General features: G+C 44.7%; 1 protein-coding gene across 3 annotated transcripts in view; it reads left to right on the forward strand.

Moving 5' to 3' along the window:
• Positions 1-2612: 2612 nt before the first annotated feature.
• LOC139375882 (cyclin-dependent kinase 17-like) overlaps positions 2613-27401 on the forward strand; it is a 77318-nt gene continuing 52529 nt past the window's right edge. For all 3 annotated transcript variants that reach the window (XM_071117831.1, XM_071117856.1, XM_071117862.1), the window contains exon 1: positions 2613-3041. The gene's annotated coding sequence lies outside the window, so the exon portion shown is untranslated. The remainder of the gene's footprint in view (positions 3042-27401) is intronic.

The raw sequence follows: 27401 nt of genomic DNA on the forward strand, positions 1-27401 counted from the left end.
TTGACAGATGCTCAATGTAATTATTTATCTTCACACAATGCCGATAACATCTTAGCGGTAGAGCTGTATGTCTTTGACAAATGTGTTAATTTTTGTCATCATAACTGCCATGTGTGGAGACTTGTCGCTGGACACAGAACTTCAGTTCCAAGATTCAGCTGTACACCAGAGAGTTACCGACATGTATATATGACATCTGTATGTTTAATGTTTACACATATCTGACATGGAAGCAATGGTTGACTTGCAACTACTACAACACTGTCTGCAAGTTCAATTCCTGGAAAGCAATGACAAAACTGATTTTGAGAGCACAGACTTGCCTGTGTTGCCTCCCGCAAATCTCTCAGTCCAGACAGAACCGAACACACACACACACACACACACACACACACACACACACACACACACACACACACACACACACACACACACACACACATACAAACACACACACCACCAGATGGAACTGAGCTGGGCCCCTTCAACAAGGCTGCCCTCTCTGCTCGGTAGAAACTCTGACAGGAAAGTATGTAGGCTTCTGTTTGCTGAGTATTTCCCCACCTGAATAGCTGGCCCCCGACCCAGAACGGACTGAATGTGGACATTGTCAAGAGAGAGAAGTAGACTAGGCTATCCAGGGTGGAGGTACTGGACGGATTGTTGATCAGGCGGCCAAAGTAGGTTGGAGGAAGGATTGTGTGTGTGTGTGTGTGTGTGTGTGTGTGTGTGTGTGTGTGTGTGTGTGTGTGCGTGCGTGCCTGTGGGTGTGGGTGTGTCTCCTGTGGTGAGAATGAACAGCAGCATAGTGGTGAGGAGATTCATACTTACATCAACATGGAACATTAAAAACAACCCTCTCCATCTCACACACAGATGGACTGCTATTTTCATGCAACATCAGTGTTATTTTGATCAAGGAAAGGCCCAATAGTGTGATTATATTTTTTTCAAAAAAGCAACCAATAGATATTGTCCCGTATAAATAAATATTGTCTCAAGAAATTCCTAAAATATATGTTTGCAGAGTACATTCCAAATTCATTGTTCAATAGAGAGGAAAAATCTTCTGTAAAAAAAAAACCCAGTGGGGATTATATGACACAGATTCATACAGTATCTAAATTTGATTTCAATGGGGTCCATATGGAACCAACCTACACCAGAGGCCACTGTGGGGCGACATTACACTGGCTGTCCTGCAGTGTTGTGTGCGAGACCACCTAAAGCGAGACCGATTCAGGACCAAGATCGGTGCTAATCGAGTCAATCAAGTCAAGATCAAGACCAAAAGGGGGGGGGGGGGGGGGGGGGGGGGGGGTGAGACCGAGTCAAGACAGAGACCAGAAAAATGCAAGTCCAATTCAAGACCATGATTGTAATTATGTCAAATCGCCAACCTTAATAACAGTTAAAAATGTCCAGTATTTTGGGTTCATATTTCAGAATTTTTTTACAATTCTTTAAACGTTCAGATTGGTGAAGAAATGCATGCTGAGGGAAAATAGAGAGCCATTCTAAAAATAACTAGTAAGAGCAACTTTCAAACAATATCCACCACTGTTCCCTACCAGCGACTTCAAATAAAATCTAATCACATTTTATTGGTCACATACACATATTTATCAGATGTTATTTCTGGTGTAGCGAAATGCTTGTGTTCCTAGCTCCAACAGTAGAGTAATAACCAAAAATAGACAACAGTACACACGTATCTAACAAGTAAAATAATGGAATCAAGAAATATAGAAATATTAGGACGAGCAATGTCGGAGTCTGGAGTTTCATAGTTTTGATGTCTTCACTATAATTCTACAACGTAGAAAATAGTACAACTAAAGAAAAACCCTTGGATGAGTAAGTGTGTCCTGACTTTGATTGGTACTGTATATATATATATATATATATATATATATATATATATATATATATATTCCGCCCAGGGTCGTTACACTATATATATAAATATGTGATGGGATGTATAGACAATATGCATATGGTAATGGTTTGAATAAGCAGTATATCAGAAGAATATTATATGTACAGGAATAGTTCAATAGGACAGGCCTTGACAAGAATACAGTATATACATATGAAATGGGTAAAACAGATTTAAAGACATTCTGATGAGCGCAACAAAGTTTGAGGATATTTTATCAATGAAAGTAGAAATCAGCAATCTTACCAGTAAATTAGCAAGCCCAGGTTTCAATAGGCGATAAGAAATGAATGTGTCATGAAAGAAGCGTGGATATTTGACCTGGCAAAGCGGTTTTATGCGCTGACTGAATGGGAGCTGATAATCAGGCTGAGTTTTTTTTTTAATGAGCTGGTCTCGGAAATAAATTACAAGTCCTCACTTTCCAAGATCGAGTCAATATCGAGTAAAAATGTATCCGACACCAAGACAATACACTCAATGGGGTCTCAAGACCGGACAGTACAACACTGCTGTCCTGTCCGGTGTGTATGTAGCCGGTAGCGATCACAGCGAACCGTGGCGCTATTTCACCTAGTGACCGTGGTCTGAAAATGTTTTTTTGATGACACTGCGGTGGTAGTAGTCAGTAAGCAGCAGTAATGCTGTGTTCAACTACTTGTGGGAACTTGGAAACTCGGAAATGTCCGACTTGCTAACTGGTTATAGTTATACACGTGCCGTGTTGAACGACTCATCAAGTCGGACATTTCTTAGGTCATAGTTCCGACTAGCATTTTAACGCGGCCTAAGTAGGCAGGCACCCCTCACGAGCGATCTATTGTGATCATCGGTTCGCACAGCTGGTCTGTTCTCCTACCGAAAAGGGAACGGAACACTCGCTACGGCTTCTTTTCCACCAGGTTCTAACTTCGAATCCTCAATAGTCATGCTGGAAGCGACACCTTCGCAGATTTAGGCGACATTATCGGAGATAATAAACTAGCACACGCAGACAACAAAGTATTCCTCTTTTTACGGCGTGTGGAAAGACTGCATCCGGACTGAAAAGAAACTCCGGGGACGGGGGGGACATTGGTCGGAACAACGCACATTGTTTCTGGTGAGCGCGATAGTTACATTTTCTTATGGGTCCTTTGCAATATTGCAACAAATGTTAGCCTACTGTACAAGTGGCTTGGTGATAACGGCTTGAGGTGGCTACATTCATACAACAACAACGACAAGACACATTCTACCCTGCATTGTCACAAAATGGGGTAGCAATGTTTTCTTCACTGCTGTGTGTTTGTCAATGCCTTTCAGTTTGTTATTGTGGGGGACAGGCTGTTTTCTATTGGAGTTATCCCAGGCTTTGGGATGTAAACTGGATACCCTCTCCACTGAGAATGATTACACGTTTAAAAGGCACGCGGCTACTATCATGTTTTATGTGGGATAGATAAGTGTGCACTATTTGTTGCTGAATTCGCAGAAATATGTTCTTGTTTGATGAGGAAAGGTACAATTATTTCCCAAAACGGGGTTTAAGAGGAACCAAAATAAAATATTAATTTGAAACATATTTGGCAAAAAAAACACACTATCCCTGCTAGTTTAGAATGTAGGCTTATGTGGGCGTGTATTGGGTAAATCAATTTAAATTCAAACACTTTTTTGACAGCATCCCTTTTGATATAAACAACATTCCATACGTTTGCCCATGGAAGAAGTGGTCAGAAAGTTACATTTTTGGACCTTATAAGCTTACAAACGATTTGATCTATTTGAATATTTATTGAAAATGTAAAAGAAAAAAATGTTTTGGGTAATTTCTAAACAATGTCAAATATTTTTTTTTTAAATGCGTAAGCCACTTTTTTCTCATATTATTATAACAATTCATTTAATTTGTAAAGCGCTTCTCACACCCAAGCCTCCCCCCCCGCCCCCCTCAAAAAACCCGATCCAAAACACACAACATAGACCACTAACAAAGCTACATAATGGTGTCGTCAGATCCGAGGGACAAGAGAACAGAATTAGCAGAGGTCCTTGAAAGCTTTTCTTAAGCTGTACCTTAAAGGAGGACAGAGACTCTGCATTATATTGTTGCTTACACCCTATTTCACATCATCTGAGGTTTTTGTGTTGTGCCTGTCATCGGTTGAGACACAACATGCTCTTGAATACAGGATGGCTTGTCATTTCAGTCATAGAAATATAATTAATAGAATGGACCTATCCCTTCAGACCGCTGCAATTTAGCTGGTACACCTTTTTAAATTGAATTGAAATGTTAACTTGTAATTACTACCATAAACATGATCGCTGGTCCACCCACTGTTGAATGCCAACTTAAATGGTCACGTCTATTCTATTATCTATATTTCCATGATTACAATAGGTTTCCTAAGGATGATTGACAGTATCATTTAAAAACAACAGATATTCCCATTCAAGTCAATATTCTCTGAAGTGTGGACCTCCAACCATCTTTATACCATTTGAATGTTGACATTAATATTTGATTACCATTTTATTCAATAGCATGCTGTCTCAACCGAGGGCAGCACAACACAAACCGTAGACGATGTCAAATAGGATCTAAGCTACAACTTCTGTAAATATATTTTTAAAAATCAGAGTTTACATGTTTTTAGATAATTGGCGTTAAATGCCAATTTTTTTTTATCATTTTTTAAAATCTTAAACCCTGTTTGATATAATTTTAAAACGTTTACAATCTAAACCATTTGTCTTTTCCAGTGTTGAAGATGTGCAGGGCTCTACACAGTGCGACCATTTTACTCTCATACGTGCATAAATAGTTTTATGTGCGACCTGGAATTTAAATTTAGGACCCACCAGTACGTACACCCAGAAAAATGAAGGATTCTAGCTTCAATACCTCAAATATTTTTCATTTGTGCGCCTACATTTTTCAACTTAAGCACACCTGTGCTCCTTGTAAAAAAACATTTTTTTTTTACGTTTCAGTGTGAAGCTATGGCATGGATGTCTTATGGTATAGTGGGGTATGCAAAAATGGGGCAATTTTGAGCACCTGTAATCTCTTGAATGTGTTGGCGTTCAGGTCCAAGAAGTCACTTTCTGAGCACTTCTACAATGGGCTTTATGTGTTTCATGTGGACCTCTAGGAAGAGGCGCTGCTGCATGTGCAGTAGTTAATGGGGATCCTAATAATCTAAACCTGTTTGTTTTCCAAAAATATTTCTAGAACAAAATCATTTTTGAATGAAATCCTTTTAAAATTAAATCCTTAGTGTATATATGCCAATCCTCTCCCAAAAGGCTTTAGTCTACTTTTATGTAAAAAAACTACATTCTGTACATTATATTTAACTCAATTAATAGAGAATGGATTGCATCAACATCCCAGAGAAATATTAGTGATTATCTACACTTTTTTTGTTTGAATTTGTGTCGTGTGGAGATCAAATGTTATTTGTCACATGCGCCAAATACAACGGGTGTAGACCTTACAGTGAAATGCTTACTTACAAGCCCTTAACCAACAACGCAGTTCTAGAAATAGAATGAAACTTTATTTAGTAAATATTTTCTTAAAAAATCTAATCAAAGTAACACAATACATTTACATAACAATAACGATGCATACAGGGGGTACTGAGTCAATGTGTGGGGGTACAGGTTAGTCGAGGTAATTTGTAAAGTGACTATGCATAGATAATAGACAGCGAGTTGCAGCAGCATAAAAACAAGGGGGGGGGGGGGGGGGTCAATGTAAATTGTCTGGGTGGCCATTTGATTAATTGTTCAGCAGTCTTATGGCTTGGGGGTAGAAGCTGTTAAGGAGCCTTTTGGTCTGAGACTTGGCGCTTCGGTATAGCAGAGAGAACAGTCTGACTTGGCTGACTGGAGTCTTTGACAATTTTCTGGGCCTAATATATAGGTCCTGGGTGACAGGAGGCTTGGCCCCAGTGATGTATTAAGCCATACGCACTACCCTCTGTAGTGCTGTACCGTCGGATGCCGAGCAGTTGCCATACCAGGCGGTGATGCACCTCGATGGTACAGCTGTAGAACTTTTTGAGGATCTGGTGACCCATGCTAAATCTTTTCAGTCTCCTGGGGAAGAGAAGGTGGTGTTGTGCCCTCTTCACAACTTTCTTGGTGTGTTTGGATATGAAGGCGGGGACAATACTAAACTCAGCAAAAAAAGAAATGTCTCTTTTTCAGGAACCTGTCTTTAAAAGATAATCTGTAAAAATCCAAATAACTTCACAGATCATCATTGTAAAGGGTTTAAACACTGTTTCCCATGCTTGTTCAATGAACTATAAACAATTAATGAACATGCACCTGTGGAACGGTCGTTAAGACACTAACAGCTTACAGACGGTAGGCAATTAAGGTCACAATTATGAAAACTTAAGACACTAAAGAGGCCTTTCTACAGACTCTGAAATACACCAAAAGAAAGATGCCCAGGGTCCCTGCTCATCTGCGTTAATATGCCTTAGCCATGCTGCAAGGAGGCATGAGGACTGCAGATGTGACCAGGGCAATATATTGAAATGTCCGTACTGTGAGACGCCTAAGACAGCGCTACAGGGAGACAGGATGGACAGCTGATCATTTTCGCAGTGGCAGACCACGTGTAACACCTGTACAGGATCAGTACATCCGAACATCACAGGTACAGGAAGGCAACAACAACTGCCCGAGTTACACCAGGAACGCACAATCCCTCCATCAGTGCTCGGACTGTCCGCAATAGGCTGAGAGAGGCTGGACTGAGGGCTTGTAGGCCTGTTGTAAGGCAGGTCCTCACCAGACATCACCGGCAACAATGTTGCCTATGGGCACAAACCCACCAACGCTGGACCAGACAGGACTGGAAAAAAAGTGCTCTTCACTGACGAGTCATGATTTTGTCTCACCAGGGGTGATGGTCGGATTCGCGTTTATCTTCGGAGGAATGAGCGTTACACCGAGGCCTGTACTCTGGAGCAGGATCGATTTGGAGGTTGGAGGGTCCGTCGTGGTCTGGGGTGGTGTGTCACGGCATCATCGGACTGAGCTTGTTGTCATTGCAGGCAATCTCAATGCTGTGCGTTACTGGGAAGACATCCTCCTCCCTCATGTGGTACCCTTCCTGCAGGCTCATCCTGACATGACCCTCCAGCTTGTCAATGCCACCAACCATACTGCTCGTTCTCTGTGTGATTTCCTGCAAGACAGGAATGTCAGTGTTCTGCCATGGCCAGCGACGAGCCCGGATCTCAATCCCATTGAGCACGTCTGGGACCTGTTGAATCGGAGGGTGAGGGCTTGAGCCATTCCCCCCCAGAAATATCCGGGAACTTGCAGGTGCCTTGGTGGAAGAGTGGCGTAACATCTCACAGCAAGAACTGGCAAATCTGGTGCAGTCCATGAGGAGGAGATGTACTGCTGTACTTAATGCAGCTGGTGGCCACATCAGATACTGACTGTTACTTTTGATGTTGACCCCCACCCCTTTGTTCAGGGACACATTATTCAATTTCTGTTAGTCACATATCTGTGGAACTTATTCAGTTTGTCTCAGTTGTTGTTGAATCTTATGTTCATACAAATATTTACAAATGTTAAGTTTGCTGAAGATAAACGCAGTGAGAGGACATTTCTTTTTTTTTGCTGAGTTGAGTACACTATTTTTCCAAGGCAAAAATTAAAATGCGAAGCAGACCAAACTCTTTGGTCCTCTAAAAATCTGTAGTATGTAAAATATTGTTTGTTTATAGCTTGGAAAATAAATCAATGTGACTCTGGATGACAACATAATGATGTTAGTTGCCAACATTACGGCAGTTTTCCGAAATAAGTTAAATCTGCTTTGTTTTGTTTCCTTGTCACAGTACAGGTATCGTCCCGGCCCTACTAGATACATGGTGATACATTAGTTGGCATGATGGAGCCTTGCTGCTTGGCAGACAGAACCCTGTAGAGTAGCTTTACAGTACAGACTACAGGAGGGTGTTTCTCTGGGTTCACTTCAAGGATGACTCAAGTGGTAGTCAGTCATTTTCATGGTATTCCTTTCGTGTGTGTGGGAGGATGTCCTGAAGGAAGACGTCATTGTTCTGAATGTGATCTCACTCAGCCTGAGGGACCGTGTACACACACACTATAGAATACACTTCCTTTGTAAAGCTAGTGCTTTAGGCCAGAACTCCCCTGTGTATCTAGCCTGGAGCTGGCTGTTATAGTGTATTGATTACCGGTATTGTAAAGTTGGAATAACCAGTGTGTGTATATATTGTTACTCCTATGTTGGAGTCAGGACCATTTCAAAGAATTGGAAAGTAATTTGACCCAAGCTCTGGTGGAAAGTATGTCAGCCTGAGTTCATGTGTAGACCTGGTTGTGGGACTGCTATTTTTTGTCTTTAGAAATGTTATTTATTTTACCTTTATTTAACTAGGCAAGTCAGTTAAGAACAAATTCTTATTTTCAATGACAGCCTAGGAACAGTGGGTTAACAGCCTGTTCAGGGACAGATTTTGTACCTTGTCAGCTCGGGGATTTGAACTTGCAACCTTTCAGTTACTAGTCCAATGCACTAGGCTACGCTGCTGCCCTGAAATGTCAAGCTGTTGTGCCTAAAGGCCTGCTTCCTGGCCGAAGCGGTTTGGAAGAGTTTGTTCATCTGACAACATTTTGTGACGTTTTTGTTTGTTCTGGACTTTGGTGAGGGTTTTTTTCCGGCTGTTTGGGCGTTTTCTGAAGGCAAGCCACAGTTCGGAGTGGTCTAAAGTCTATGCCCCTCCATCGGTGATTGGTCAACACTAGGGATTCTTTGTTGTCATTCATTGAGAGATGACTCATTTTCATGCAAATTCTTTCATTGACAAATACAGCATGGAACATCTTAGTTAGATGTAAAATTGCGCGACTAAGATTTCCTCTGCAAACATGTCAAATTAATGACAGATTTCTTGAGTTACAGTGCCTTGCGAAAGTATTCGGCCCCCTTGAACTTTGCAACCTTTTGCCACATTTCAGGCTTCAAACATAAAGATATAAAACTGATTTTTTTTGTGAAGAATCAACAACAAGTGGGACACAATCATGAAGTGGAACGACATTTATTGGATATTTCAAACTTTTTTAACAAATCAAAAACTGAAAAATTGGGCGTGCAAAATTATTCAGCCCCCTTAAGTTAATACTTTGTAGCGCCACCTTTTGCTGTGATTACAGCTGTAAGTCGCTTGGGGTATGTCTCTATCAGTTTTACACATCGAGAGACTGACATTTTTTCCCATTCCTCCTTGCAAAACAGCTCGAGCTCAGTGAGGTTGGATGGAGAGCATTTGTGAACAGCAGTTTTCAGTTCTTTCCACAGATTCTCGATTGGATTCAGGTCTGGACTTTGACTTGGCCATTCTAACACCTGGACATGTTTATTTTTGAACCATTCCATTGTAGATTTAGCTTTATGTGTTGGATCATTGTCTTGTTGGAAGACAAATCTCCGTCCCAGTCTCAGGTCTTTTGCAGACTCCATCAGGTTTTCTTCCAGAATGGTCCTGTATTTGGCTCCATCCATCTTCCCATCAATTTTAACCATCTTCCCTGTCCCTGCTGAAGAAAAGCAGGCCCAAACCATGATGCTGCCACCACCATGTTTGACAGTGGGGATGGTGTGTTCAGCTGTGTTGCTTTTACGCCAAACATAACGTTTTGCATTGTTGCCAAAAAGTTCAATTTTGGTTTCATCTGACCAGAGCACCTTCTTCCACATGTTTGGTGTGTCTCCCAGGTGGCTTGTGGCAAACTTTAAACAACACTTTTTATGGATATCTTTAAGAAATGGCTTTCTTCTTGCCACTCTTCCATAAAGGCCAGATTTGTGCAATATACGACTGATTGTTGTCCTATGGACAGAGTCTCCCACCTCAGCTGTAGATCTCTGCAGTTCATCCAGAGTGATCATGGGCCTCTTGGCTGCATCTCTTATCAGTCTTTTCCTTGTATGAGCTGAAAGTTTAGAGGGACGGCCAGGTCTTGGTAGATTTGCAGTGGTCTGATACTCCTTCCATTTCAATATTATCGCTTGCACAGTGCTCCTTGGGATGTTTAAAGCTTGGGAAATCTTTTTGTATCCAGATCCAGCTTTAAACTTCTTCACAACAGTATCTCGGACCTGCCTGGTGTGTTCCTTGTTCTTCATGATGCTCTCTGCGCTTTTAACGGACCTCTGAGACTATCACAGTGCAGGTGCATTTATACGGAGACTTGATTACACACAGGTGGATTGTATTTATCATCATTAGTCATTTAGGTCAACATTGGAGCATTCAGAGATCCTCACTGAACTTCTGGAGAGAGTTTGCTGCACTGAAAGTAAAGGGGCTGAATAATTTTGCACGCCCAATTTTTTCAGTTTTTGATTTGTTAAAAAAGTTTGAAATATCCAATAAATGTCGTTCCACTTCATGATTGTGTCCCACTTGTTGTTGATTCTTCACAAAAAAATACAGTTTTATATCTTTGTTTGATGCCTGAAATGTGGCAAAAGGTCTCAAAGTTCAAGGGGGCGGAATACTTTTGCAAGGCACTGTATCTGAGATTAATTCAGACTATTTTGAGTTAGCCAGTATTTACTACGGCGTCTCAAAATGGACAAACAGTACTATAACAGATTGAACAATGAGACAGATATTTCACGGGATGTTTAAATGTGAAGTACCTGCTTGGCGTTTCCACTCACTACCAAATATGGTAGTGAGAGGAAGCCCACTGGCGGGCAGTGGGAGAAGATGGAACGAGATGGATTGAGCACATTTTCTCATCAATGAAACATTTGATCGCAATACAGTTTTCTGTTCCCAGAACTAGAATGAACAGGTTTGTATGATGATGCTAGAATGTGCCAATAGGATCTCTCTCGCTCATGCTTGGCTCTGCCTCCCTCCTTGCTTGTTCTGCTTTTTAAAAAGTTTTTCATGCGAATGTCTTTTGAAGGGATTATGCGAGCACATTCGTTCACAGCGTTCGGCTAGCAGCGTTCGGCTAGCAGCGTTCGGCTAGCAGCGTTCGGCTAGCAGCGTTCGGCTAAGTGCCAGCCAAACTGAACCGTGCTGACACCTTAAAGAACCCGGTTCTACAGCTGCATAATTGACAGCGCCATCACCGCCTGGTATGGCAACTGCCCCGCCCTCAACCGAAAGGCCCTACAGACGTTGGTGCGGAAGGCCCAATACATCACTGGGGGCCAGCTCCCTGCCCTCCAGGACATCTACACCAGGAGATGTCTGAGGAAGGCCCGAAAGATCCAGTCACCTGAGCCACAGACTTAACTCTATTACCATCTGGCAAGCGGTACCAGAGTATCAGGTCTCGCACCAACAGGCTCCAAGACAGCCTTTACCACCAGGCCATCAGACTGCTGAAAAGCTAAACCTAGCTGTCTCCCTGAACAGTCCTGCACCTTAGTGACTATATGCACTGACTACTTACTCTCACTCACTCACTCACTCACTCACTCACTCACTCACTCACTCACTTACACAATGGAATTGACCCCAGCTGCTGTTCTAATATATACTATTGATTCCACTACCCACTTTATATTTGTAAATACAGTCCATTGCTACTATGCATAGCTGAAAATCTGTCCACGATCATTTAGCCCACGTTGTTAATCATTTTTGTATGGAGGTCAATGAGTGTTGAGTTTGGTCAACAAAATATGTAATTGCTAATTTGGTACGTGAGGCTTATTTGATAGAATAAAAGTATTTTTTTTATTGAACCTTTTATTTAACTAGTCAAGTCAGTTAAGAATAAATTCTTATTTACAATGATGGCCAAGGAACAGTGGGTTAACTGCCTTGTTCAGATCTTTACCTTGTCAGCTCGGGGATTCAATCTAGCAACCTTTTGGTTACTGGCCCAACGCTCTAACCACTAAGCTACCTACTGCCCCAGTAATGGTTAGGTTGCTACGAATGCACTGATATAAGTGGATGCGAGTGGCATTTCGGGCAACTTTGGGGGGGAAAAAGACAATCTGAGTTGTGCCTGGTGTCATAGAGATAGATGACTCATCATGGATATAACCCATTTTAGCATGGAGTTTGCCATTGATGGCTCCACCATTTTAAAGTAGTCAACTGGGTAGGGATTCCTATGAGTTGGGAGAAATCAGCCAATGAAGAAGAAAATTGACTACATTAAAATGGAGATAGCTTTGATGCTATCACAGAGGCTATAATGGCACAGATACAACGATGAGTCGCTCTCTCTCATTGGCTAGAATGGTCCCACCTGATCTTGGTTCCCCCTGCATGCCTTCATCTTTAAGGACATGTATTTCCATTGTTAGAGCAGTCACATGTCTATCTTGTCACCATAGACAATCTTTGGTAAAGCGGTGGTTGGAAAATGTGTAATTTGTCTTTGATACTCTGATTGGTTAGAGATGATCCTATCGCTGATGACTTTTGTACAACACCTCTCGTGCCCCTCATCACCACAAACGACTTCACTGATGGCAGTCTCAGACTAAAGTATGCGGTGAACAACAGAGTAACAAAGAATTTAGTGTGAGTCGTCATGCTATGCCAAAACTCCATCCCACACAAAACAGGCTGAAATTTCAGCTGTCTTTTTAAACAGCTCTTACACTGAAAGGGTATTTATCATAATTTTCACAATTTTAGAGTATTATTTCAATCTCAGTGTGGAACTATTTCTATAAAACACAGGAAAATCACATTTGTTACTGCACTGGGCCTTTTTAAGCAGCCAGACCAATGACAGCTAGCTGAAGGTTAGTGTCGCCTCTCACTAGTCCCCAACAGAGCAGCTGCCATGACACGCTCGCGCGCACACGGAATCCACACCACACACTCCCCATTCCTGTAACTCCGGTCTATAAATAACCATTCATACCAAGTCTTCCTCTATCTCTGCTGTATTAACATAATAGAACTCTGCCACCCAGGCTCCCAAAGCAGCCCCTCCTGAAATGCAGTTGCCGTAGACAACAAATCTTAGTGAGCAAATTTAGCTCCCTGGCCTGTCACCCAACTCTCTCACTTTGCAGTCAGCCTGAAAAACAGACGCGCCCGCATCGCCATGCACCTCCCAAATGTGGTAACAATGTGTAGGGCTCTGTATAGCTCCGCATTGACATGATTGGTTGACGGTAGGTGGGGGCGGGACATCCTGTATCAACACAAACTCACTTCCTTGACAACAGCTCTGCGCTGAGGCCGTGTCACCGAAAATGCTGCACGGTCAATGCAGACATCAGATTGACCATACACAAAGCACTTCTCTCCTCAAAATGCACGCTCTCCTGCCAGTTTGTGCACTTATATTGTTTTAATCACTTCATTGTGTGAATTATTTGATTGTTAGTGTATGTCAATTCCCCATTGCATATATCACCCGAGTACATTTAATGTCATGCTCTGATCCAGAGGAAATGTCATAAAATAGGCCTACTTCTTATTGGTGCTTGACTTGGACTGAAATAGGTTCCAGTACTCATTTTGGGTGCTGGTCCTGTTTATATTTAGGTGCAGGAGCTCCACAATACTTTTGAGCTTAATATTCTATAAGAGGAAAAGAAACTCGAGCAGTAGAACATTTGTGGCAGCAGGTAGCCTAGTGGTTAGAATGTTGGGCCAGTTACCGAAAGGTTCAAAGATTGAATCCCTGAGCTGACAAGGTTGACTAAAAAATATGTCGTTCTGCCCCTGAAAAAGGCAGTTAACCCATGGCTCCCTAGTAGGCCATCATTGAAAATACAAATTTGTTCTTAACTCTTGATACTAGCCATCCCGGATCCGGGATCGTGAATACAGCCTCAAGCTCATTACCATAACGCAACGTTAACTATTCATGAAAATCGCAAATGAAATGAAATAAATATGCTAGCTCTCAAGCTTAGCCTTTTGTTAACAACACTGTCATCTCAGATTTTCAAAATATGCTTTTCAACCATAGCAAAACAAGCATTTGTGTAACAGTATTGATAGCTAGCGTAGCATTTAGCAGGCAACATTTTCACAAAAACAAGAAAAGCATTCAAATAAAATAATCTACCTTTGAAGAACTTCGGATGTTTTCAATGAGGAGACTCTCAGTTAGATAGCAAATGTTCAGTTTTTCCAAAAATATTCTTTGTGTAGGAGAAATCGCTCCGTTTTGTTCAAAACCGAGAAAAAAAACAACAACAAATTCAGTCATCAAAACGCCAAACTTTTTTCCAAATTAACTCCATAATATCGACTGAAACATGGCAAACGTTTAGAATCAATCCTCAAGGTGTTTTTCACATATCTCTTCGATGATATATCGTTCGTGGAAGTCTGCTTTCTCCTCTGAATCCCATGGAAGAATGCTTGCAGCTGAAGATTACGCACCAATTTCGACAAAGGACACCGGGCGGACACCTGGTAAATGTAGTCTCTTATGGCCAATCTTCCAATGATATGCCTACAAATACGTCACAATGCTGCAGACACCTTAGGGAAACGGCAGAAAGTGTAGGCTCGTTCCTGGCGCATTCACAGCCATATAAGGAGACAATGGAAAACAGCGCCTCAAAAATTTTGCTCACTTCCTGTTTGAAGTTTCATCTTGGTTTCGCCTGTAGCATCAGTTCTGGGGCACTCACAGACAATATCTTTGCAGATTTGGAAACGTCAGAGTGTTTTCTTTCCAAAGCTGTCAATTATATGCATAGTCGAGCATCTTTTCGTGACAAAATATTGCGCTTAAAACGGGCACGTTTTTTTTTATCCAATAATGAAATAGCGCCCCCATAGTTTCAAGAGGTTAACTGACTTGCCTAGTTTCAAGAGGTTAACTGACTTGCCTATTATTTAAAAAAAATATATATTTTAAGTTCCTTGCAGACAGGCCATGTGTAGCCAGGATATTTTCTAACTGCAGGCTGCAATGTTTGTTATTTGTTGGCTTTATTTAGGCTATTTTTACATATTTACATACATACACATGAGAAAGGTTGCAGACTCCTCGTGTAGCCTATTGCCTGGCAACTTGAGGGTAATAGCAGGAGCGTAGTTGGCATACGCTTGATTCTTATTTCATCAAACCGTAAGTTTGAAAAATCAGACGAGCTCAATGCATATAGTTGATTGTATTAAAACACACAGGGTGTATCGGTCTATACAGTGGGGCAAAAAAGTATTTAGTCAGCCACCAATTGTGCAAGTTCTCCCACTTAAAAATATGAGGCCTGTAATTTTCATCATAGGTACACTTCAACTATGACAGACAAAATGATAAAAACATTGTAGGATTTTTAATGAATTTATTTGCAAATTATGGTGGAAAATAAGTATTTGGTCACCTACAAACAAGCAAGATTTCTGGCTCTTACAGACCTGTAACTTCTTCTTTAAGAGGCTCCTCTGTCCTCCACTCGTTACCTGTATTAATGGCACCTGTTTGAACTTATTATCAGTATAAAAGAAACCTGTCCACAACCTCAAACAGTCACTCTCCAAACTCCACTATGGCCAAGACCAAAGAGCTGACAAAATTGTAGAACTGCACCAGGCTGGGAAGACTGAATCTGCAATAGGTAAGCAGCTTGGTTTGAAGAAATCAACTGTGGGAGCAATTATTAGGAAATGGAAGACATACAAGACCACTGATAATCTCCCTTGATCTGGGGCTCCACGCAAGATCTCACCCCGTGGGGTCAAAATGATCACAAGAACGGTGAGCAAAAATCCCAGAACCACACGGGGGGACCTAGTGAATGACCTGCAGAGAGCTGGAACCAAAGTGACAAAGCCTACCATCAGTAACACACTACGCCGCCAGGGACTCAAATCCTGCAGTGCCAGACGTGTCCCCCTGTTTAAGCCAGTACATGTCCAGGCCGGTCTGGAGTTTGCTAGAGAGCATTTAGATGATCCAGAAGAAGATTGGGAGAATGTCAGATGAAACGAAAATATAACTTTTTTGGTAAAAACTCAACTCGTCGCGTTTGGAGGACAAAGAATGCTGAGTTGCATCCAAAGAACACCATACCTACTGTGAAGCATGGGCGTGGAAACATCATGCTTTGGGGCTGTTTTTCTGCAAAGGGACCAGGACGACTGATCCGTGTAAAGGAAAGAATGAATGGACATGTATCGTGAGATTTTGAGTGAAAACCTCCTTCCATCAGCAAGGGCATTGAAGATGAAATGTGGCTGGGTCTTTCAGCATGACAATGATCCCAAACACACCACCCGGGCAACGAAGAAGTGGCTTCGTAAGAAGCATTTCAAGGTCCTGGCGTGGCCTAGCCAGTCTCCAGATCTCAACCCCATAGAAAATCTTTGGAGGGAGTTGAAAGTCCGTGTTGCCCAGCAACAGCCCCAAAACATCACTGCTCTAGAGGAGATCTGCATGGAGGAATGGGCCAAAATACCAGCAACAGTGTGTGAAAACCTTGTGAAGACTTACAGAAAACGTTTGACCTCTGGCATTGCCAACATAGGGTATATAACAAAGTATTGAGAAACTTTTGTTATTGACCAAATACTTATTTTCCACCAAAATTTGCAAATAAATTCATAAAAAATCCTACAATGTGTTTTTCTGGATTTTTTTTCTCCTTTTGTCTGTCATAGTTGAAGTGTACCTATGATGAAAATTACAGGCCTCGTCTTTTTAAGTGGGAGAACTTGCACAATTGGTGGCTGACTAAATACTTTTTTGCCCCAGTGTATATGGAAAAATACACTTAAAAAATATATATATTCTATTGTTCGAAAGAGCAGGCGACTTTCGGTCAACCAATGTTTTTTTTGTTGTTGTCGTGGATAGCCTCACAGTACAGACATCTTTACTCCAGCAGGAGAAGGCTGGGTCTGGGGTAAGAACAGCCTCTCTAAAGCTATTAGCGTATATCCCAAATGGCACTTTGTTCCCTATTCAGTGCACTACTTTTGACCAGGACATCTAAAGTTGCTTCCTATTCCCTACGTAGTTGGAATAGGGTGTCATTTGTGAGTCAGCCCTAAAGGCCTAAAGAGAACAATGTCTGTGTTTTGAGCCTCTGATATTCTGGCTCCCACCTGCCCTTACTGTCGATAAGGAAGCTCACACACCTCTGTGTGTGTGACTGACGGCTGTGAAATACTATGTGGCAGACAGGCCGAAGCTGTTATGTGGACGAGAGGGGGAGAGAAAGGCTGATAATTGGTGTCCTCTGTGATGATAATGTTGTTGCCTTTTATGTCTCGTGTGTGTGTGTGTGTGTGTGTGTGTGTGAGAGAGTTGCTGGCTGTTGTGCTTTGTGACTCTCCACAAGGCCAGGGTCTTTGATGAAACCACTCCTGTGTGATTATCTCATTATGAACAAAGCGAAGGCCAGATTACCAAATAGATTTCTCTGGTTATGTCTTAAATAGCACCCTGTTCCCTACTTAGGGCACTACTTTAGACCAGAGCCCTGTGGGATGTAGGCTCTATCTCTATCTATCTCTAGCTTAATCTCCATTATGAACAAAGGAACACGGATGTTGCCTCCTGCTCTCCTTTCTGTTTATATGTTGAGCTGGTACACAGCTGGCTGGTAAACAGACAGATAGCATCAGTCCTAGGATTCAGCTGTGTATTTAAGCAATAAGACACAAAGGGTGTGGCCAAATCAAATTATATTGGTCACATGCACATATTTAGCAGATGGTATTGGTCACATGCACATATTTAGCAGATGGTATTGGTCACATGCACATATTTAGCAGATGTTATTGCGGGTGTAGTGAAATGCTTGTGTTCCTAGCTCCAACAGTGCAGTAATATCTAATAATACACAAGAATACACACATCTAAAAGTAAAATTATGGAATTTAGAAATATTAGGATGAGGAATGTCGGAGTCGTGTGTGTGTGTGCACTGCTGAGGAGTATTTCTGTCTGCAATAAAGCCCTATTGTGTGTGTGTGTGTGTGTGTGTGTGTGTGTGGGGGGGGGGGTGTTATGGTATGGGCAGGCATAAGCTACGGACAACAAACACAATTGCATTTTATCGACGGAAATTTGAATGCAGAGATATTGTGATGAGATCCTGAGGCCCATTGTTGTGCCATTCATCCATCACCTCATGCTTCAGCATGATAATGAACAGCCCCATGTTGCAAGGATCTGTAGACAATTCCTGGAAGCTGAAAATGTCCCAGTTCTTCATGGCCTGCATACTCACCAGACATGTCACCCATTAAGCATGTTTGGGGTGCTCTGGGATCGACGTGTACGACAGCATGTTCCAGGTCCCGCCAATATCCAGCAACTTCCCACAGCCATTGAAGAGGAGCGAGACAACATTCCACAGGCCACAATTATCAAGCCTGTTCAACTCTATGCAAAGGAGAGATGTGTTGTGCTGCATGAGGCAAATGGTGGTCACACCAGATACTGACTGGTTCTCTGATCTACGCTCCTGCCTTTGTTCTGCATCTGTGACCAACGGCTGCAAATCTGTATTCCCAGTCATGTGAAATCCATCGATTTTAGAGCCTAATGAATTTATTTCAATTGACTGATTTCCTTTATATGAACTGTAACTCAGTAAAAGCTTTAGAAATGGTTTCACGTTGCATTGTCAATATATTGTTCAATGTAGATCTAAACATTGGGTTAGTGGGAAGGGAAGGAGTGAATTGGAAGCAGTTGAGAGACAGGTGGTTTATCTAGAAGTTTGTCTGGAGTTGAACAACACCCTGTTCTGCTACAGTGTAAAAATACAGAATGAACGTCAAGGGACACGACTATCTCTGTAAATGGTACTTGATCTTTCTCTTTCCCATGCTCTCGTCTGTCAAGTCCCTGCCCCCTAGTCTCTTCTTCTGCCTCCTCCCCACCACCCCTCTCTAGCTCTGTCGTCCCCGCCACTCCTCTCTAGCTCTGTCGTCCCCACCACTACTCTCTAGCTCTGTCGTCCCCACCACTCCTCTCTAGCTCTGTCGTCCCCCCACTCCTCTCTAGCTCTGTCGTCCCCCCACTCCTCTCTAGCTCTGTCGTCCCCGCCACTCTTCCTAGCTCTGTCGTCCCCGCCACTCCTCTCTAGCTCTGTCGCCCCCTCCACTCCTCTCTAGCTCTGTCGTCCCCGCCACTCCTCTCTAGCTCTGTCGTCCCCGCCACTCCTCTCTAGCTCGGTCGTCCCCGCCACTCCTCTCTAGCTCTGTCGTCCCCGCCACTCCTCTCTAGCTCTGTCGTCCCCGCCACTCCTCTCTAGCTCGGTCGTCGTCGTCACCTGTGTCAGAGGGTCTGAGTGGCGCTGGCACCAGAGTGTTGATGTGTTGGCAGAAAGGTGATGACAGTAGTCACCTTTGACAGACTGTGTGTGTATGTGGACTAATGATAACAGGGTCCTGGTCGGTCCTCAGAGAAAATAAGACTCAAAGTTGATTAACGCCGCTGCTATAGCAACGACCGCTCTGAGTGACAGCTAGTGTTAAATGCCTGTCTTGCCACAGACTGAGCTCTCTCTCTCGCTCTGTCCCCCACCCGCTGTCTCTCTCCCACTCTGTCCCCCACCCGCTCTGTCCCCCACCCGCTGTCTCTCTCTCTCTCGCTCTGTCCCCCACCCGCTCTGTCCCCCACCCGCTCTCTCTCTCTCTCTCTCTCTCTCTCTCTCTCTCTCTCTCTCTCGCTCTCGCTCTCGCTCTGTCTCCCACCCTCTCTCTCTCTGTGTCTCCCACCCGCTCTCTCTCTCGCTCTGTCCCCCACCCGCTCTGTCCCCCACCCGCTCTGTCCCCCACCCGCTCTCTCTCTCTCGGTCTCCCACCCGCTCTGTTCCCCACCCGCTCTGTCCCCCACCCGCTCTCTCTCTCGCTCTGTCCCCCACCCACTCTCTCTCTCTCTCTCTCTCTCTCTCTCTCTCGCTCTGTCTCCCACCCTCTCTCTCTCTGTGTCTCCCACCCGCTCTCTCTCTCGCTCTGTCCCCCACCCGCTCTCTCTCTCTCGGTCTCCCACCCGCTCTGTCCCCCACCCGCTCTCTCTCGCTCTGTCCCCCACCCGCTCTCTCTCTCTCTCGCTCTGTCTCCCACCCTCTCTCTCTCTGTGTCTCCCACCCGCTCTCTCTCTCGCTCTGTCCCCCACCCGCTCTCTCCCACCCTCTCTCTCTCTGTGTCTCCCACCCTCTCTCTCTCTCTGTGTCTCCCACCCGCTCTCTCTCTCGCTCTGTCCCCCACCCGCTCTGTCCCCCACCCGCTATCTCTCTCTCGGTCTCCCACCCGCTCTGTCCCCCACCCACTCACTCTCTCTCTCTCGCTCTGTCTCTCTCGCTCTGTCCCCCACCCGCTCTCTCTCTCTCTCTCTCTCTCTCGCTCTGTCTCCCACCCTCTCTCTCTCTGTGTCTCCCACCCGCTCTCTCTCTCGCTCTGTCCCCCACCCGCTCTCTCTCTCTCCCTCTCTCTCTCTCTCTGTGTCTCCCACCCTCTCTCTCTCTGTGTCTCCCACCCGCTCTCTCTCTCGCTCTGTCCCCCACCCGCTCTGTCCCCCACCCGCTCACTCTCTCTCTCTCTCGCTCTCTCTCTCGCTCTGTCCCCCACCCGCTCTCTCTCTCTCTCTCTCTCTCTCTCTCTCTCTCTCTCTCTCGCTCTGTCTCCCACCCTCTCTCTCTCTCTGTGTCTCCCACCCGCTCTCTCTCTCGCTCTGTCCCCCACCCGCTCACTCTCTCTCTCTCGCTCTGTCTCTCTCGCTCTGTCCCCCACCCGCTCTCTCTCTCTCTCTCTCTCTCTCTCTCTGTGTCTCTCTCTCTCTCTCTCTCTGTGTCTCCCACCCTCTCTCTCTCTGTGTCTCCCACCCGCTCTCTCTCTCGCTCTGTCCCCCACCCGCTCTGTCCCCCACCCGCTCTCTCTCTCTCGGTCTCCCACCCGCTCTGTTCCCCACCCGCTCTGTCCCCCACCCGCTCTCGCTCTCTCTCGCTCTGTCCACCACCCGCTCTCTCGCTCTGTCCCCCACCCGCTCTCTCTCTCTCGGTCTCCCACCCGCTCTGTTCCCCACCCGCTCTGTCCCCCACCCGCTCTCTCTCTCTCTCTCTCTCGCTCTGTCCCCCACCCGCTCTCTCGCTCTGTCCCCCACCCTCTCTCTCGCTCTGTCCCCCACCCGTTCTGTGCCCCCACCTGCGCTCTCTCTCTCTCTCTCTCCCGCTCTGTCCCCACCCGCTCTCTCTCTCCCTCTCTCTCGCTCTGTCCCCCACCCGTTCTGTGCCCTCACCCGCTCTCTCTCTCGCTCTGTCCCCCACCCGCTCTCTCTCGCTCTGTCCCCCACCCGTTCTGTGCCCCCACCCGCTTTCTCTCTCTCGCTCTGTCCCCCACCCGCTTTCTCTCTCTCGCTCTGTCCCCCACCCGTTCTGTCCCCCACCCGCTCTCTCTCTCGCTCTGTCCCCCACCCGCTCTCTCGCTCTGTCCCCCACCAAGACCTCAGAAATAAACTGTAGACCTCCAAGTTTGGTTCATCCTTGGGAGCAATTTCCAAACACCTGAAGGTACCACTTTCATCTGTACAAACAACAGTACCCAAGTATAAACACCATGGGACTACGCAGCCGTCATACCGCTCAGGAAGGAGACGCGTTCTGTCTCCTAGAGATGACCGTGATTTGGTGTGAAAAGTGCCTATCAATCCCAGAACAACAGCAAAGGACCTTGTGAAGATGCTGGAGAAAACAGGTACAAAAGTATCTATATCCACAGTAAAACGAGTCCTATATCGACATAACCTGAAAGGCCGCTCAGCAAGGAAGAATCCACTGCTCCAAAACCACCATAAAAAAGCCAGACTACGGTTTGCAACTGCACATGGGGACAAAGATTGTACTTTTTGGAGAAATGTCCTCTGGTCTGATGAAACAAAAATGGAACTGTTTGGCCATAATGACCATCATTATGTTTGGAGGAAAAGGGGGAGGCTTTCAAGCCGAAGAACACCATCCCATCCATGAAGCACGGGGGTGGCAGCATCATGTTGTGGAGGTGCTTTGCTGCAGGAGGGACTGGTGCACTTCACAAAATAGATGGCTTCATGAGGAAGAACAATTTATGTGGATATATTGAAACAACATCTCAAGACATCAGTCAGGAAGTTAAAGCTTGGTCGCAAAGGAGTCTTCCAAGTGGACAAGGATCCCAAGAATACTTACAAAGCTGTGGCAAAATGGCTTAAGGACAACAAAGTCAAGGTATTGGAGTGGCCATCACAAAGCCCTGACCTCAATCCCATAGACAATTTTTGGGCAGAACTGAAAAATCGTGTGCGAGCAAGGAGGCCTACAAACCTGACTCAGTTACACCAGCTCTGTCAGGAGGAATGGGCCAAAATTCACCAAACTTATTGTGGGATGCTTGTGGAAGGCTACCTGAAACATTTGACCCAAGTTAAACAATTTAAAGGCAATACCCTCAATTAGCATTTGGTAGCATGTAAACTTCTGACCCACTGGGAATGTGATAAAAGAAATAAAAGCTGAAATAAACCATTCTCTCTACTAGTATTCTGATATTTCACATTCTTAAAATAATGTGGTGATCCTAACTGATCTAAGAGAGGGATTTTTTACTCGGATTAAATGTCAGGAATTGTGAAAAACTGAGTTTAAATGTATTTGACTAAGGTGTATGTAAACTTCCAACTACAAATGTTTGTGTGTGTGTGTGTGTGTGTGTGTGTGTGTGTGTGTTTGTGTGCGTGTGTACATCACACACACACACCAGACTAAAACTTTTGCACAGTACTATATATATATATATATATATATGGGGCCATACCATCACTTCCAGGACTACTTGTTCTTCTTTACGTTGAAGATTGTTCTTGCACAGGATATGTGTGTGTGTGTGTATATATATACCTTTATATATACAAAGAAACGCCCTCTCACTGTCAACTGTGTTTATTTTCAGCAAACTTAACATGTGTAAATATTTGTATGAACATAACAAGATTCAACAACTGAGCCATAAACTGAACAAGTTCCACAGACATGTGACTAACAGAAATGGAATAATGTGTCCCTGAACAAAGGGCGGTCAAAATCAAGGTAACAGTCAGTATCTGGTGTTGTGTGCTGCATTAAGTGCTGCAGTGCATCTCCTCCTCATGGACTGCACCAGATTTGCCAGTTCATGCTGTGAGATGTTACCCCACTCTTCCACCATGGCACATGCAAGTTCCCGGACATTTCTGGGGGGAATTGGCCTTAGCCCTCACCCTCCAATCCAACAGGTCCCAGACGTGCTCAATGGGATTGAGATCCGGGCTCTTCGCTGGCCATGGCAGAACACGGACATTCCTGTCACGCACGGAACGAGCAGTATGGCTGGTGGCATTGTCATGCTGGAGGGTCATGTCAGGATGAGTCTGCAGGAAGGGTACCACTTTTTTATTTTGTATTTGTTTTCTATTTCACCTTTATTTAACCAGGTAGGCTAGTTGAGAACACCTTTATTTAACCAGGTAGGCCAGTTGAGAACACCTTTATTTAACCAGGTAGGCCAGTTGAGAACACCTTTATTTAACCAGGTAGGCTGGTTGAGAACACCTTTATTTAACCAGGTAGGCTGGTTGAGAACACCTTTATTTAACCAGGTAGGCCAGTTGAGAACACCTTTATTTAACCAGGTAGGCTAGTTGAGAACACCTTTATTTAACCAGGTAGGCCGGTTGAGAACACCTTTATTTAACCAGGTAGGCTGGTTGAGAACACCTTTATTTAACCAGGTAGGCCAGTTGAGAACACCTTTATTTAACCAGGTAGGCTGGTTGAGAACACCTTTATTTAACCAGGTAGGCTAGTTGAGAACACCTTTATTTAACCAGGTAGGCTAGTTGAGAACACCTTTATTTAACCAGGTAGGCTAGTTGAGAACACCTTTATTTAACCAGTTAGGCTAGTTGAGAACACCTTTATTTAACCAGGTAGGCCAGTTGAGAACACCTTTATTTAACCAGGTAGGCTAGTTGAGAACACCTTTATTTAACCAGGTAGGCCAGTTGAGAACACCTTTATTTAACCAGGTAGGCTAGTTGAGAACACCTTTATTTAACCAGGTAGGCCAGTTGAGAACACCTTTATTTAACCAGGTAGGCTAGTAGAGAACACCTTTATTTAACCAGGTAGGCCAGTTGAGAACACCTTTATTTAACCAGGTAGGCTAGTTGAGAACACCTTTATTTAACCAGGTAGGCCAGTTGAGAACACCTTTATTTAACCAGGTAGGCTAGTAGAGAACACCTTTATTTAACCAGGTAGGCCAGTTGAGAACACCTTTATTTAACCAGGTAGGCCAGTTGAGAACACCTTTATTTAACCAGGTAGGCCAGTTGAGAACACCTTTATTTAACCAGGTAGGCTAGTTGAGAACAAGTTCTCATTTACAACTGAGACCTGGCCAAGATAATAAGTACATACAAACAGTGGGGAGAACAAGTATTTGATGCACTGACGATTTTGCAGGTTTTCCTACTTACAAAGCATGTAGAGGTAGAATTGTGGAGAGGTTGGAGTCTGTTTGATTGAGTGTGTGGGCAGGTGTCTTTTATACAGGTAACGAGTTCAAACAGTTGCATTTAATACATGTAATGAGTGGAGAACAGGAGGGCTTCTTAAAGAAAACCTAACAGGTCTGTGAGAGCTGGAATTCTTACTGGTTGGTAGGTGATCAAAATGCAAATTAATTACTTAAAAATTATACAATGTGATTTTCTGGATTTTTGTTTTAGATTCCGTCTCTCACAGTTGAAGTGTAACTATGATAAAAATTAGACCTCTACATGCTTTGTAAGTAGGAAAACCTGCAAAATCGGCAGTGTATCAAATACTTGTTCTCCCCACTGTATGTATGTATGTAAAGTATGTATGTATGTATGTATGTATGTAAAGTATGTATGTATGTATGTATGTGTGTGTGTGTGTGTGTATGTGTGCAAAACAATTAGGCAGGTGTGAGCAAATGCTTTAAAATAAGAATGCTTTCAGAAATAGACATGTTAATATTTTATATTTATCAATTAACAAAATGCAAAGTGAGTGAACACAAGAAAAATCTACATCAAATCAATATTTGGTGTGACTACCCTTTTGCTTCAAACAGCATCAATTCTTCTAGGAACTCAGCAGGTAGGTTGGCCCAGACATCTAGGAGAACTAACCACATTTATTCCGTGGATTTAGGCAGCCTCTGGTGCTTCTCTTCTCTTCATGTAATCCCAGACAGACTCGATGATGTTGAGATCAGGGCTCTGTGGGGGCCTGTACACTGAAGATAGTTCTTAATGACGTTCGCTGTATGTTTGGGGTCGTTGTCATGCAGCAAAATAAATTTGGGGCCAATCAGATGCCTCCCTGATGGTATTGCATGATGGATAAGTATCTGCCTGTACTTCTCAGCATTGAGGAGACCATTCATTCCGACCAAATCCCCAATTCCATTTGCAGCAATGCAGCCCCAAACTTGCAAGGAACCTCCACCATGCTTCACTGTTGCCTGCAGTCACTCATTTGTGTACTGTTCTCCAGCCTTTCGGTGAACAAATTGCCTTCTGCTACAGCCAAATATTTCAAATTGGAGCACCTGCTGCCATTTTTATGCACCCCATTTCCTGTGTTTTCGTGCACTTGGTCTTGTTTTCATGTCGGAGGTATGGCTTTTTGGCTGCAAGTCTTCCATGATGAAGGCCACTTCTGACCAAACTTCTCTGGACAGTAGATGACTGTTTTCTGACAATTCTGAGCTGATGTCACTGCTGGACATCTTCCGATTGCGAAAGGAAGAAAGCATGATGTCTTTCATCTGCTGCAGTTAGTTTCCTTGGCCGACCACTGCGTCTACGGTCCTCAACGTTGACGGTTTCTTTGTGCTTCTTCAAAAGATCTTGGACATCTGGAAACCCCTGTCTGCCTTGACATGTCTGCCTGGGAGAGACCTTGTTGGTGCAGTATAACTACATTGTGTCTGCCTGGGAGAGACCTTGTTGATGTAGAATAACTACCTGTGTCTTGTTGCTGTGCTCAGTCTTGCCACAGTTCGGCCACCAGCCGGGTTGATGCATGCTGACTCCTTTTATTGAGCAGCTTCTCCTCAGCCTACTTCTACTTTCTCCTCACAACCTCCCTCTCTCTCCTCACATCCCCTCTCTCTCCTCACATCCCCTCTCTCACCTCACATCCCCTCTCTCTCCTCCCCCTTCCCCTTGTCTTTTCCCTACCCCCTCCAATCCTCACTGTTCTCCATGCCAGGCAAACTGATGTGGAAAATACAATTTTGCATATAGCTGCTGGAAAGCTGAGTTTGTCCATGTAGGGAAATCATGGTTAGCCGTGGTGTAATGCGTGTGTACTGTAGGGTGTTTGATGAAAGAAGACAGAACAGAATATCATTTTAGTCTCCTGCTGGGGGCTTTGCATTTTGACATGGGGGGGGGGGGGGGGGGGAAGAGAGCAGGGATACACTGGGATCACATCCAGCGCTCCGGGGCTTCAGACTAGACCACAAGCCAAGCTACAGGAACAAGGACCGGATGGGTCAGACACTGCCGTCAATAACTCCAGTCAAATGCATTCATCCATTTTTACTTCGTGGAACACAGTGTGCACTGAGGCTGCTCTGGAGCCCCCGTGACGAGAAGGCTGCGCTGGAGCCCCCGCGGCGAGAAGGCTGCGCTGGAGCCCCCGCGGCGAGAAGGCTGCGCTGGAGCCCCCGCGACGAGAAGGCTGAGCTGGAGCCCCCGCGACGAGAAGGCTGAGCTGGAGCCCCCGCGGCGAGAAGGCTGAGCTGGAGCCCCCGCGGCGAGAAGGCTGAGCTGGAGCCTCCGCGGCGAGAAGGCTGAGCTGGAGCACCCGTGACGAGAAGGGCTGCTCTGGAGCCCCCGTGACGAGAAGGCTGAGCTGGAGCCCCCGTGACGAGAAGGCTGAGCTGGAGCCCCCGCGGCGAGAAGGCTGAGCTGGAGCCCCTGCGGAGAGAAGGCTGAGCTGGAGCCCCCGCGGCGAGAAGGCTGAGCTGGAGCCCCCGCGGAGAGAAGGCTGCGCTGGAGCCCCCGCGGAGAGGAAGTAGACCTCTATGAGCTATGCCTTTGGCAGTGACAACTCCTGAGTCCACATACACACCATCTGTCCCTCACACTGAATGGGGATGGAATGCAACGTGAAGGGGCTGTAGCCCCACACTAGTCCTGTTCTCCCCTTTTTCTCAGAAATCCCCTGCTTTACCATCTGCTAGCAGTTCATGGACTCAAATGGCACACTATCCCCTACATCGTGCTGCACACCTTTTAGGGAATGTGGTACCATTTGGGATGCAGACCATGACTTTCATCCATCTCTCCCAATACAAAATGTTTTTCCAGTGTGGGAAATTAATTGGCCTATTTTAATAACGTCTAAATTCTGTATATCCCCACCCCCCCTGACTGTTGATAGGTTGTTTCTGGTTCCCTCCAGTCAGTTCATATTAGTTTCCATCCCCTGAAT

The sequence above is a fragment of the Oncorhynchus clarkii genome, chromosome 2 (assembly GCF_045791955.1).
Source record: "Oncorhynchus clarkii lewisi isolate Uvic-CL-2024 chromosome 2, UVic_Ocla_1.0, whole genome shotgun sequence".
Lineage (NCBI taxonomy): Eukaryota > Metazoa > Chordata > Actinopteri > Salmoniformes > Salmonidae > Oncorhynchus > Oncorhynchus clarkii.